Source organism: Aristolochia californica, unplaced genomic scaffold (assembly GCF_029961685.1).
Source record: "Aristolochia californica isolate CCGP_79_NKW_82.1479 unplaced genomic scaffold, dmAriCali1.0.hap1 SCAF_9, whole genome shotgun sequence".
Classification (NCBI taxonomy): Eukaryota; Viridiplantae; Streptophyta; class Magnoliopsida; order Piperales; family Aristolochiaceae; genus Aristolochia; species Aristolochia californica.
Window position 1 is genome coordinate 4,912,092 of NW_027182290.1, and position 13,992 is coordinate 4,926,083.

The window sequence follows — 13,992 nt, forward strand, 5'->3', positions numbered from 1 at the left end:
GCTGTATTTTTTGTTTCAGGTACCTGATAGAGGCACTCTTCTGCTATACGCCTGTTCGTAATTCAGTTCTAGCAGCACTTTTGCAGCAATAGTCTTCACAGAGCCTGGTTAGTGTGTAGAGGGTTTTACCTCTTATTTTTACTGGGTTGTCTATTGGTTTTTGTATCCTTTTATTGCAGGTTAAGGAATGAGTAGATACAAAGGAGGTTGATGTCCTCCCAAAAGGCACTTCATGCTAAAACTATTAGGTGTTTATTCTTTTCAAAGTCGAATGCTTCTTCTAAAGTGTCGGTAATATTGATTTCAACAACTATTAAGAAGACCACATATAAAGGCCTACACGCAATAGGAGAGGATTTGTGGAGCTTCTCCTATTAGAATGATATCGATTTACTCATTTTCGTCTGCTGTGTGTTCATAGCTAGCTCTGGCTGCACCAGCACGATATTATGGGAAGAACAATTGGGTAAGTTATAAACTATGCTATTTCATTTTCTAATCTAACAATTATATGAAAGAATGAGTCGTTGTTGGGTCCATAATCACCCAACGAGACATATAACATGAGAAAACACAACTTGGGTTCTTATGGTTCGATCAAGGAGGAGCCAGGTTATGCCCAATTGAGAAATTGAATCTCAAGTTTTGGAAGCTACGGAGCTCTTCAAGTTTGGAGCACAAATTTACTGCTAAGCTACGGAAATTTGGAAAAGAATATGAAATAGCTCTTTTAAGTTTGGAAGGAATTGTGGGATAATCTCTACTGAAATTGTGAAGTTGAAAATGAGTCTGTCCGAGTCAATTAAAGGATTCTTTGGTTTGGATCATCATGCATGGAATTAATCCTCTCTTTATTTCCAATTGGATGAGTTTCACAATTTCACTGAATTTAACATTTTAGCGTGTTGTAGACTTCGGGTAGTTGCTGTTTACGTGCAGTTCTTAGTTTATTTGGATGGCTGGTCATTACTTCGAAAGAGAAGAAAGAACATTTACTGTACAGGCCTGATTTGTTATTTCCTTCATTCTATCTCAAAACGTTGGCCCCAAAATTTCGTTCAGCTTAACACCATTTTCAAATATATGGAATTTAATTTTACAACCATGTCAGTGTAATATACTACGAGTATCATCAGACAATGAGAAAAGCCTCCTTTGAGGCTGAAACAAGCTTCGCTTAGAGGATGGCCCTTTCACCATTACTTGTTTAAACTCATTCCGACCCATACTGATAACAGTTTTTGTATATTTCGATTGAATTAGGCATCAGGTAGGGGTGGCACCAAGTCAAACTGGCTCGCAAACCGCTTGAGTTTCGTTAAAAAAAAATCGGCTTAGTTCAGTTTTTACTTGAGCTCGGCTGGAGTTGAAACTTGAAATTAGGTTCATTAAGTATAACAAACCAAACTCGAGATTTTTCAAGCCCGACTTGTTAGCTCGTGAACCGACTCGTTGTCATAGATTTTTTTAAAGTAAATACCCTTTACTCTAATTGCTTTCGTCAATTCCCTCTTTAGTTGGTTAATTGTGTTAAAACTTAGGATTCTATGATGTATAATCAAAGTAAAAGAGGATTAAGGAGTGGGAAGAAGAAGAAGAGTAACGAATTTGGAGAAGGTGAAAGAAGCTAGAAAATTAGGGTTATGGACTTATCCTAATCCTCCCCCTAAAACTTTATTTCTAAATGCTAAAAATACCAATACTACAAGTATATCAAAATCTCAAAAGAACGGTTTGTCATAACCATCCCTATGTTGAGAAATGGTGTCATTTCCAATATAATGATTTTGCCCGTTAGCTATCTTTATCAAATAGTATACGATACCTATTAAGTTATAACATCTCTGAGTTAGCTTCATGTTTCCCTTTCAAAAACCAAAAAAAAACTTAACAATCCGTCCAAAATTTTCATTCTAACTGGTACGATCTGATTAACTATTTTTATATCTGAGACAAGAGATTCATGTCGAAGATGACATGTATTGGTACAAATATGAAGAAATTTAGGTCTAGGTCCTATCCTGCCCATATTATTACAAAATGGTAAAATCGCTACCGATTTTTTAAATTAAGGTCGAGAAAAACCATCTCCACCCCAACTTCATATTGGGTTTTTCACATATCTTCCACGGTTTGGGATGAAACCCCATCATCATCTAGGCGTGTTCTTTATTTAACTTGCCTTAGTTCCATTGGATTCTATCCTCTTAGATCCAATTCTTGTAGGGGTGTCAATTTTACCTGTTTTCACTTGATTTTTAGTTTATTATTTATTAAATAAAAAAATAGAATAATTTTTTTACCATAGTAATTAGGCATTCGAGTGATTTTAACTAATTACCTATTTTTTTCTTCCAGTTTTTATTATTTTCTTTTCTACCAACGAAGCTTCAAAACCCTTCTCCCAAATTATCAAGTCTGCTCCCACGTGCTACTCACGTGCATGTGTTCGGGTTCCCATGTCGTCAATTGCGTCGTTGCTGTCTTCGTTGTCTCCCTCATTCACGCCGTCAATGAATGCCCGCCTAAGCAGTCCAAATGAACAGTTCTCTCTCTCTCTCTCTCTTTTCTGCTCATTAACTTCCATTAATGAAATCGTCATTGCTCCTGTCTTCCATTCATTACTCGGTCGAATCTCAACTCGTAACTCACAAAACTACTCACTCCCCTCCACTATAACCCCCCGATCTCAATATCTCCTTCGACCGTCTACCTATTTTTTCTGTTGCAAGTTTATATGAGGATTCACTGTCGCCCGCCATTTGTTTTTGACGATTTAAATCTCCTCCGTCTTTTGCTAGCTCTTCCGTTAATGGTCCTCTTCAAATATTGGTTTTGACGATCTGCAGAAAGTTAATCCAATTTTGCGGGGGGAACAAAAACTTTCCGGCTTTGGCTTTGGTTTCATTGTCGATCGATCGTTTTGTTTTATCTGCTCGTTGGGGCTGCATTACCATGGCCGGAAACTACAGAGAACTGAACTCACCCACCATGGCCGGAAACTACATAGAACTGAACTCACCCTCCTTGCTGCCAGATATGTGTCTAGACAGTCTGATTGCTGCAACTAACATTATGTATAGCGTTATAGTCCAGGTTTCATGTGACGTGCTTGAGTGAGTGATAAATAGAATAATAGATGACATGAAAGTACCGATAAGAGCACTAAAAATTAGTTTATCCTGACGAAGTCACGTAGTGTGTTCGGGATGTGGAACGACATGATTATTGATCATCTTTGTGGCAAACGGTAGAGAATAAGAACCATCAACGAACTTGAGGAGATCATAACAAAAAAAAAACCCTCCATTTGAGCTTTCCAGCTAAATAATTTGTGGAGGTGAGTTTGATCGAGTTGTGGATGTGGAGTACCGTAGACAGTGTGGTTGGGTCATGAGCATTGGGAATAGTAATTCAAGAATCTTCAAAAGCTACGAGTAGAAACTAGTTTTATTTTTCTTGCACGTGTGCGCTCTTCTTCTTCCCGGATTTAAATCAGACCTCGGATTAAACCGAAGGTCGAGGGAGAAAAAAATGGGAAGAAGAAGAGGGAGGAGAAATACCAGTGGTTGCGGCATGGAGTTGCCGGTTCTGGCAATTGATGAACGTCCCGCGGCAATGGAAACCGTTGTCGACGGGTTCCAAAGGCTCGGTGGGCAACGGGAGCCATTGTCAATGGGTTGTAGAGGTTCGGTGGGCGACGGTTCTCGACATCGATGAAGTTAATAGATGGGAGAAAGTCTGTCGACAGTTGTAGAGGCTCGACATTGCAGGACCGTCAATGGGCAGGCTTTGCAGAAACGGTAGAACGAGCTGAGTTTTGGGACTCTACTGCGGCGGTGATGACGGAATCATCGGCGGTAGCGGCAGTGGCAGTGGCAGTGTTAAGGAGCACAGTGGCGCGGTACTAGCTACGGCAGCAGCGGTGGGCACGCGGTGGCGCAGGACCGTCGAACGAATGGGCTCTACAGAAACCTTCGAACGAACATAGTTGTGAGCTCTGCAGAGAGGGACCAGAGGTTGAGCTCGGTGTCAGGAGGCCGAGGCTCAGATGCCAATCGTCAGCGGCGGCAGAGAGAAGAAATCAGATCTAAAGCTCTGATACAATATAGAATTGGATAAATGAATAATTTTTTGATACATTACTTTCATTGATACAGTTATTTATAGTTACAGAATGATAAGATGATAAGGATTATCTCTAAGAGAGTTTACGTGATTGAAGAGTTACAAGTGTACATTACTGTAGAGTTACAAGTTGAGACAATTTCAACTTTTCTGATCCTTATCTTCTTTATCTCTATCATTATGCCCACAGGGAGTCGAGTAAGTCTCAAGTCCATCTTGTTGATGTTTCATTGGATCGTGCTCTCTCAATGGATCTACGCCTTCTAACTGGTTCTTGAACACTAAGGCTTCGACCCATATGTCCAATGATGCATCCATTCTGGATCAGTCCACTCCATACATGGGTAAAGACTCAGTAATTGTGGGGAATGGTGCTTACTTACCTCTTTCACACACTAGTATTCCTTCACCTACCCCAAATATCCATTTGTTAGATGTCCTAGTTGTTTCTCATCTCACCAAAAAATCTTCTCTCCATTAGTAAATTAACTTTTGATTTTTCTTTATTTGTCACATTTACTAAAAATATTTTATTGTTTAGAATCGTTTCACAGGAAGGGTGATGGCAACCAGAAAGAGAGATGGAGGCTTATATGTGCTTATATGCGGCAATTCTGCCTTTAGTTCTATCTTTAAGAATAAATTCTTACATGTTTCCTATGATTTATGGCATGCTCGTCTTGGACATGTAAATCATTCTGTTATTTCTTCCTTAAATAAACAAGGACATCTTTATCTTACATCCTTATTGCCCTCTCCATCATTATATAGTAATATCAATTTTCAAAAAATCATCCTTTGCCATATTCACGTCATGAACATAAGTTGTCTAATGTGTTTGATCTTATTCATTGTGACATATGAGGCCCTTCACCCATCAAATCCAATTAAGGTTTTGCCTATTATCTTCTCTTCATTGTGACTTTTCACAGTTCACTTGGCTTTATCGTTTGAAATTCATAATTGACTTTTATGATGTTTTCACCCAATTTCAAAATTTTGTGAAAAATCAATATTTTGCCCGTATTAAAAAAATTCAAAGTGATAGCAGAGCTGAATTTACTAGCACTTGCTTAAAAGCTCATCTTCGTACCTCAGGTATTCACCATCAACTTTTATGTCCATATACTCCTGCACAAAATGGTTGTGCTAAACACAAACATCATCATGTGACTCAGACCGATTTAATACTTCATTTTCACGCTCATCTCTCTCTTCGTTTCTAGGTTGACGCCTTCAACACTAAAAACTTATATCATCAATTGTTTGCCCAAATCACTTCATGAACTTTTATATGGTTCTTTTCCGAACTATGAAAATTTTCATCCATTTGGTTGTAGTCTTTATCCTTACTTATATGATTATATGTCTAATAAAATTTTGCCTCGTAGTATTCCCCGCATTTATTGGGTTACAATCCCTCTTATAAAAGATTTCATTGCCTTGATCCCATCACTTCTTGACTCTACATCACCTACCATGCTCAATTTCATGAAAACAATTTTCTTTTGATCAATACCTCTCAGGCTCAACCACTATCTTCTCTCCATGTTTCCAAATTTAACCTAGTCTTCTCCATACAAATCCCCCTCCCTCTTCCTCTGCACACCATTCTCCGCCCATTACTCAATTTGGACTTAACCAGTGCGCTATTTGTACTGGTCTAGTAGATGAGTCTTTGCAAGCCATTGATTCTTTTGCAGCTCCCTCCTTGCCGCACATGTCTTCTAGTCTAGTACCTGCTGAAACACAGATTACTCCACATGCTCCTGCTTTTGCATTTTCGTTGTGTTCTCACCCTATGCTTACACGAGCTAAAACTGGTATTTTCAAAACTCGTCATTTGGCCAACCTTGGTATTGTGGGATCCACTGGACTTCTCTCTGCTATCTTTGTCTCTACTGAACCAAAAGGATTCAAATCTACTGCTTAGAATTCTTCTTGGTTTTCTGCTATGGATGAAGAAGTTCAAGCTCTATAAAATAATCGCACCTCTATTTTACTCCCTCAACCTGCCAAGACCTACATTGTGGGCTCCAAAAGGGTGTTTTAGACCAAATATTTATCCAATGGATTCATTGAACGTCTCAAAGCACGTCTTGTTACCAAGGGCTACACACTCAGGTACCTAGCCTTTACTACACTGGCACCTTTAGTTCTGTTATCAAGGGTACCACTGTTCGAGTTGTGTTCTCTATTGGTGTGACCAACAAATGGCCTCTTCAACAACTTGACATAAAAAATGTGTTCTTCAACATTACTCTCACTGAAAATGTTTATATGAAACAACCTCCTAGGTATATTGATCCTCGTTTTCCTTATCACGTTTGTCAGTTGCAGAAGGTTCTCTATGGTCTCAAGCAAGCTCCTTGTACCCGGTTCTAACACTTTAGCTCATTTCTCACTCAACTTGGTTTCTCCTGAAGTCGTGCTGACACTTTTCTGTTTGTCTTTCATAAGCACTCTGACATCATCTATGTGCTCCTTTATGTTGAGAACATCAATGTTTCTAGCAACAACTAAGTTCATCTAAATAACTTTACTCGTAAGCTAAATTATGAGTTCACCACTAAGGATTAGGGTCTTCTCAATTGCTTTCTTAGCCTTGAGTCTTTGCCAATTGGTGATGGACTATTTATCAGTCATTAAATATACACGGATATTCTTACTAGAGCTCAGTTACTATTTATCAATCATATGTCGCATCCCATTTTCACTACTTGAAGCGGTAAACCAGAGCAGTTATGTGGGAAAGATAGACCTAGCTTTGTTCTTCATGCTTCTCTCAATTTTTTCTTATTCAAACTTGCAAAAAGAAAAGATCAAAGAGACCCGAGAAGAGGGTTTGGAGGACAAGAAGAAAAAAGAAGAAAGCGGTTATTGGAGGTTATTTCCATACTCTTTTCTCACAAAAATTGTATCTGAACTTATTCCCGTTAATGTCTACATTGGTGAAATAGCTAAAAGAGGGGGCCTTCGTGCATTTATAAAGAGCCCTCTCCCAAGAATCGTAATTCTGTAAGCTCATTAAGGTTTTTACCTGTTAAGATTACAAGCTATCGTCATATCTTGAACAGGCAACTGTTAATTAATTACTTGTAGTAAAAAGGTAAATGGGTGTTCATCTTAATGAAAAGATGCGAGCTGATGCTAGCTAACTTGAAAGAATGGAAATAAATAAAAGGTCGCGTGCTGTAGAAAGAATCCGTTCGTCCATGTCTTACCTGCTATAGCCACAAGCGTGCTATTTAATGTAAAATCGTGCTATTTGGAAATAGCATCTCCTCAAACCGCAAGAACCCATTTAATGCAGATTTCTATGTGCAAAATTCAGAGAGATGTGAAACTTGAGTAATCCTATAAACTGGTATCACCCTCCTTGGCTACTTGAGTAAGAAGGAAAAAGTTTATCCTACGTTATTTGGTGAGGATCTCTTGATCTGGTTGACTAACCTGAGCCTTGTATTGAGTTTGGATTTGCAGCAGACAAGTTTGCGAAAAAGATCGCGTAAGGAGCAATGAACGTACCTCGAAAGGTTCTCGCTCATGGGATCAATAGCAACCCAGGATTTTGCTGATTTGATATAAACAGTTCCAGAGCAGATCCCATTTTCAGTGATATTGGCTTTGATACATGTTGGTCAATCAGATCATGAGTCCTTATCAGATGCCATAGATGAGCAATACAATACTTGAAGCCAGTCAAACTGGTTTGAGCAAATTTATGCATCTATTTCCTCACCTTTACATGTTTTCATATACTTTTCATTGTTTTCTCTCAAATACTGATGGGTAGTATGTCACAGATCCTTGCAATGCCAAAGATTCTCACTGTATTTGCAATTTCTTCTTTCTTTATTTGATTATCTTGTGTTTTCCCTTCTCTTATTTGCTTTTCACATCATTCTTGATTACATAAGACCGAATCTTCTTAGTCGCTGTATTTTTTGTTTCAGGTAACGTGACATTCCAATTGTTCGTAATTCCAATAGTCTTCACAGAGCCTGGTTAGTGTGTAGAAGGTTTTACCTCTTATTTTTACTGGGTTGTCTATTGGTTTTGTAAACTTCAAGTTTTGTATTCCTCCCTTTTTCCATTCTTTATTTTTTTTGTATTTTAAAAATACCTGTCTTTTTATTGTAGGTTAAGGAATGAGTAGATAGAAAAGGAGGTTGAAGTTCTCCCAAAAGCCACTTCATGCTAAATAGTATATGCATCATCTGCGATGATCTTCACGATATTAATCATAGATTTTAGAAGCCTATTTACTGAGTTCGTATGTAGATATTTTGAAGTATATTGAATAACTCTTCTTTTTATTTTTAGGTCGTAAAAATATTCAAAAGAGAGGAATAGGATTTCAACGTTGCACCTCTAACTGGTATTGTTTTTTTGCTTCGATGTCTTCCATTATCGAGCTACTCATTTTCTGCTTCATGGGATGACAATGATCCGGATGGCCGCCTTTTGTGTTAGCCAGCTCCGGCTGCACTAGCACGATATTATGGGAAGAGCAATTGGATAAGTTATAAACTATGCTATTTCATTTTCTGCTCTTAACAATTATATGAAAGAATGAGTCGTTGTTGGATCCATAATCACCCAACTAGACATATAGCTTGATAAAACACAACTTGGGTTCTTATGGTTCGACCAAGGAGGATCCAGGTTATGTCAATGGATTGAGCTGTGTCCGAAATTTCTTCTACCCAATTGAGCTGACTTGTTGTCACAGATTTTTTTAAAGAAAATACCCTTTGCTCTAATTGCTTGCGTCAATTCCCTCTTTAGTTGGTTGATTGTGTTAAAACTTAGGATTCCATGATGTATAATAGAAGTATAAGAGGATTAAGAGGTGAGAAGAAGAAGAAAAGTTGAGGAGAGAAGGTTTAGGAGGAGAAATAGAAGAGTGAAGAATTTGGAGGAGCATAAAGATGCTGGATAATTAGGGTTATGGATGTATCCTAACCCTCCCTCTAAAGTTTTATTTGTAGATGTTAAAAGTACCAATATTATAAGTATATCAAAAACCCCCAAGGGACATATATCAAAAGCTTAAAAGAACGATTTGACACAAATAGTCCCTATGACAAAAATGAAGTTTTCTTCATAGAACATAACGATCCCTATGTTGAGAAATGGTGTCATTTCCAAAGTAATGATTTGCCCATTAGCTATCTTGATCAAATAGTCTTTGATACTTATTCAGTTATAACATCTCTGAGTAAGAAAAGCTTCATGTTTCCCTTTCAAAAACCAAAAAGCTTAACAATCCATCCAAAACTTCCATTCTAACTTATACCAGTTGTTTAGCTATTTTTATATCTAAGGCAAGAGATTCATGTCGAAGATGACATCTATTGGCACAAATTTCACCACCATACAAATGGCTCTCATATGTTTCTCCGATTTCATCTCCAAAGTTGAGAGCTTTGAGCTCTTCCAAAAATCTCTCGTGACCTCTGTTCCTCAAGATGTCGCTTTCTCTGCTGCAACCCGTGGTCCTGACCGGTCGACCCAATGCAGCTCTAGTCGAGCAAATAGCCGAACCAATGGTTTTGGTCGTCATTATGCCAATCAAGGCCGAACCCATTCTAGTCAAGGACGTTGCCCTCCTCGCTGCTAGATATGTTGTCTTGACAGTCAATATGTTGATTGCTGCAACCAGCGTTATGCCCGTAGTGAGTCTCACACCCATCTTCTTGAGGCTTTCACTGGATCGTGCTCTCTCAATGGATATGCGTCATCTGACTAGTTCTTGGACACTGGGGCTTCGGCCCATATGTCCAGTGACCCATCCATTCTAGATCAATCCACTCAATACATAGAGAAGGACTCAGTAATTGTGAAGAATGGTGCCTCCTTACCGATTTCACACACTGGTATTCTCTCTCCTATCCCAAATATTCATTTGTTAGATGTCCTAGTTGTTCCTCATCTCATTAAAAATCTTCTCTCCATTAGTAAATTAACATATTATCTTCTTTTATCCATTACATATACTAAAAATCTTTTCACTGTTTAGAAGCACCTCACAAGAAGGGTGGTGGAAACCGGTAAGAGAGATGGAGGTTTATCACAAGAAGGTGGTGGAAACCGGTAAGAGAGATGGAGGTTTATCACAAGAAGGTGGTGGAAACCGGTAAGAGAGATGGAGGTTTATCTGTGCTAAAGCATGGCAACTCTACCTTAATATTTGTCCTTAAGAATAAATCCTTACTTGATTTCTATGATTTATGGCATGCTCGCCTTGGACATTTAAATTATTATGTTATTTCCTCCTTAAATTAACAAAGACATCTTTATCTTACATCCTTATTGCCCTGTCCATCATTATTTAGTACATGTCAACTTACAAAAACTCATCGTTTGCCCTATTCACGTCCTGAACATAAGTCGTCTAATGTATTAGATCTTATTCATTGTCACATATGGGGCCCTTTACCTATCAAATCCAATTTAGGATTTGCCTATAATGTTCTCTTCATTGATGATTTTTTGTGGTTCACCTGGCTGTATCCTTTGAAATTCAAATTTGACTTTTATAATGTTTTCAACCAATTTAAAAAAAAATTGGAAAATCAATATTCTATCCATATTAATTTTTTTCAGAGTGATGGTGAGACCAAATTTACTAGCACTTGCTTTGAAGCTCATCTTCGTACTTCTGGTACTCACCGTCAACGTTTTTGTCCATATACTGCTACACAAAATGGCCGTGTTGAACGCAAACATTGTCATGTGACTGAGACCGATTTCTCACTTCTTTTTTACTCCCATCTCTCTCCTCGTTTCTGGGTTGATGCCTTCAGCATTACATCTTACATCATCAACCGTTTGCTCACATTACGTCTTAGAGGAAAATCACCTTTTGAACTTTTATGTGCTTCTTTTTCGAATTATGAAAATTTTCATCCATTTGGTTGTCGTGTTTATCCTTGCTTACGTGACAATATTTCTAATAAATTTTTACCTTATCGTATTTCCTGTTTTTTTGGAGATACAATCCCTCTTATAAAGGATTTCGTTGTCTTGATCCCATAACCGCTCAGATCTACATCACTCGTCATGCTCAATTTGATGAAAATAATTTTTACCTCTCAGGCTCAACCCTTATCGTCTCTCCATTTTCCAACTTTTTGGAACCTAGTCGTCTCCATACAGACCCCTCTCCCTCTTCCTCTACACACCATTTTTTGCCCATTACTCAATTTGGACTTAACCCTTGTGCTATTTGTACTGATCCAGTAGATAAGTCCTTGCATGCCATTGATTCTTTTGCAGGTCCCTCCTCGCCGCATCCGGCTTCTAGTCTAGTACCTACAAAGATATGGATCACTTCTATGGCTCTTGCTTCTGCATTTCTGTTGGGTTCTCACCCTATGCTTACACGAGCTAAAGTTGTTATTTTCAAACTCACCATCCTACCAACCTAGGTATCGTGGGATCCTCTAGACTTCTCTTCGCTCTCCTTGTCTCTACTGAGCCTAGAGGATTCAAATCTGAAGTTAATAATCCTACAAAGGTTGCCGCCATGGATGAAGAAGTTCAAGCTCTACAAAATAATCGCACCACCTAGAGTTTCTCTACCCGTCAACACCAACATTGTGGGTTCCAAAGGTGTTTCAGACCAAATATCTATCTAATGGATCCATTGAGTGTCTCAAAGCATGCCTTGTTGCCAAAGACTACACTCAGGTACCAGGTCTTGACATCACTAACACCTGTAGTTCTATTATCAAGGCTACCATTGTCCGAGTTGTGACCAACAAATGGCTTCTTCAACAACTTGACGTCAAAAATGCGTTATCCAACAATACTCTCACTAAAAATGTTTCTATGGAACAACCGCTTGGGTACATTGATCCTCATTTCCCTCATACGCCTATCAGTTACAGAAGGCTTTTTATGGTCTCAAACAAGCTCTTCCTGCCTGATTCTGACGCTTAAGTTCCTTTCTCATTCTTACAATCGGGCTAACATTTTTTTGTTTGTCTTTCATAAGCACTCTGACATTATCTATCTGCGCTTTTATTTTGATGACATCATTCTTACTGGCAACAACTCAGTTCATCAAAACAGTTTTACTCGTAAGCTCAATTCTGAGTTCGCCACGAAGGATTTAGGCCCTCTCAATTACTTTCTTGGCCTTGAGTCTTTACCAACTGCTGATGGACTATTTATGCTCAAATATGCACGAGATATTCTTACTAGAGTTTACTTACTATTTATCAATCATATGTCACAGCCCATCTTCAATACGTAAACCAGTCCAGTTATGTGGGAAATATAACAAAAGACAGACCTAGCTTTCTTCTTCAAACCTATCTCAGATTTTATGTAATCAAACTCGCAAAAAGAAAAGCTCAAAAGAGACCCAAAAAGAGGGTTTGGGGGACAAGACGAAAAAGGAAGAAAGAGGTTATTGGAGGTTATTTCCATACTCTTTTCTCACAAAAATTGTATCTAAAGTTATTCCCGTTGATGTCTACATTGGTGAAATAGCTAAAAGAGGGGGCCTGCGTGCATTATAAAGAGTCCTCTCCCAAGAGTTGTAAATCTGTAACCTCATTAAGGTTTTTACCTGTAAAGATTATCATCTTATCTTGAACAGGCAACTGTTTACTTGTAGTAAAAAGGCAAATGGGTGTTCATCTTATATGAAAAGATGCGAGTTGATTCTAGCTAACTTAAAAGAATGGAAATAAATGAAAATTCGCGTGCTATAGAAAGAATCCGCTCATCCATGTCTTACCTGCTGTAGCCACGAGCGTGCTATTTAATGTAAAATCGTGATATTTGGAAATAGCATCTCCTCAAACCACAAGAACCCATTTAATGTAGATTTCTATGTGCAGAATTCATAGAGACGTGAAACCCGATTACCCTATAAAGTGGTCTCACCCTCCTTTGCTAGTTGAGTAAGTAGAAAAAAGTTTATCCTACGTTATTTGGTGAGGATCTCTTGATCTGGTTGACCAACCTGAGCCTTCTATTGAGTTTGGATTTGCAGCAGACAAGTTTGCTAAAAAGATCGCGTTCTAGAGCAGATCCCATTTTCAGTGATATTAGCTTTGATACATGTTGGTCAATCAGATCATGAGTCCTCATCAGATGCCATAGATGAGAATACAATACTTGAAGCCAATCAAACTGGTTTGAGCAAATTTATGCATCTATCTCCACACCTGTAAATGTTTTCATATACTTTTCATTGTTTTCTCTCAAATACTGATGGGTAGTATGTCACAGATCCTTGCATTGCCAAAGATTCTCACTGTATTTGCAATTTCTGCTTTCTTTATTTGATTTTCTTGTGGTTTCCCTTCTCTTATTTTCTTTTCACCTCATTCTTGATTACAGAAGACCGAATATTCATAGTTGCTGTATTTTTTGTTTCAGGTACGTGACATTCCAATTGTTCGTCTAGTAATAGAGGCAGTCTTCTGCAATACGCCTGTTCGTAATTCAGTTCTAGCAACGCTTTTGCAGCAGTAGTCTTCACCGAGCCTGGTTAGTGTAGGATGCTCCCTCATGCCAAACAATCATCCGCCGAGTTAGCACAGTGAGGGGTGTGGATCCAGGTTATGTCAAAGGAATGAGCTTCTGTACTGAAATTCTGAAGTTGAAAATGAGCTTGTCAGAGTCGACTTCCTTCACTGTGAAGAATCTTATAATTTCATAGCCTGGTTTTACAGGCCTTTCTTTTTATTTTACCATTGATAGCTTATTGGTTGTATCTTCTGAGTGATATGTTGTCGATTTAAAGGATTCTTCGGTTTAGACCATCATGCTTGGAATTATCCATTCGGGTAGTCGCTGTTTACGTGCAGTTCTTAGTTTATTTTGATTGCTGGACATTAC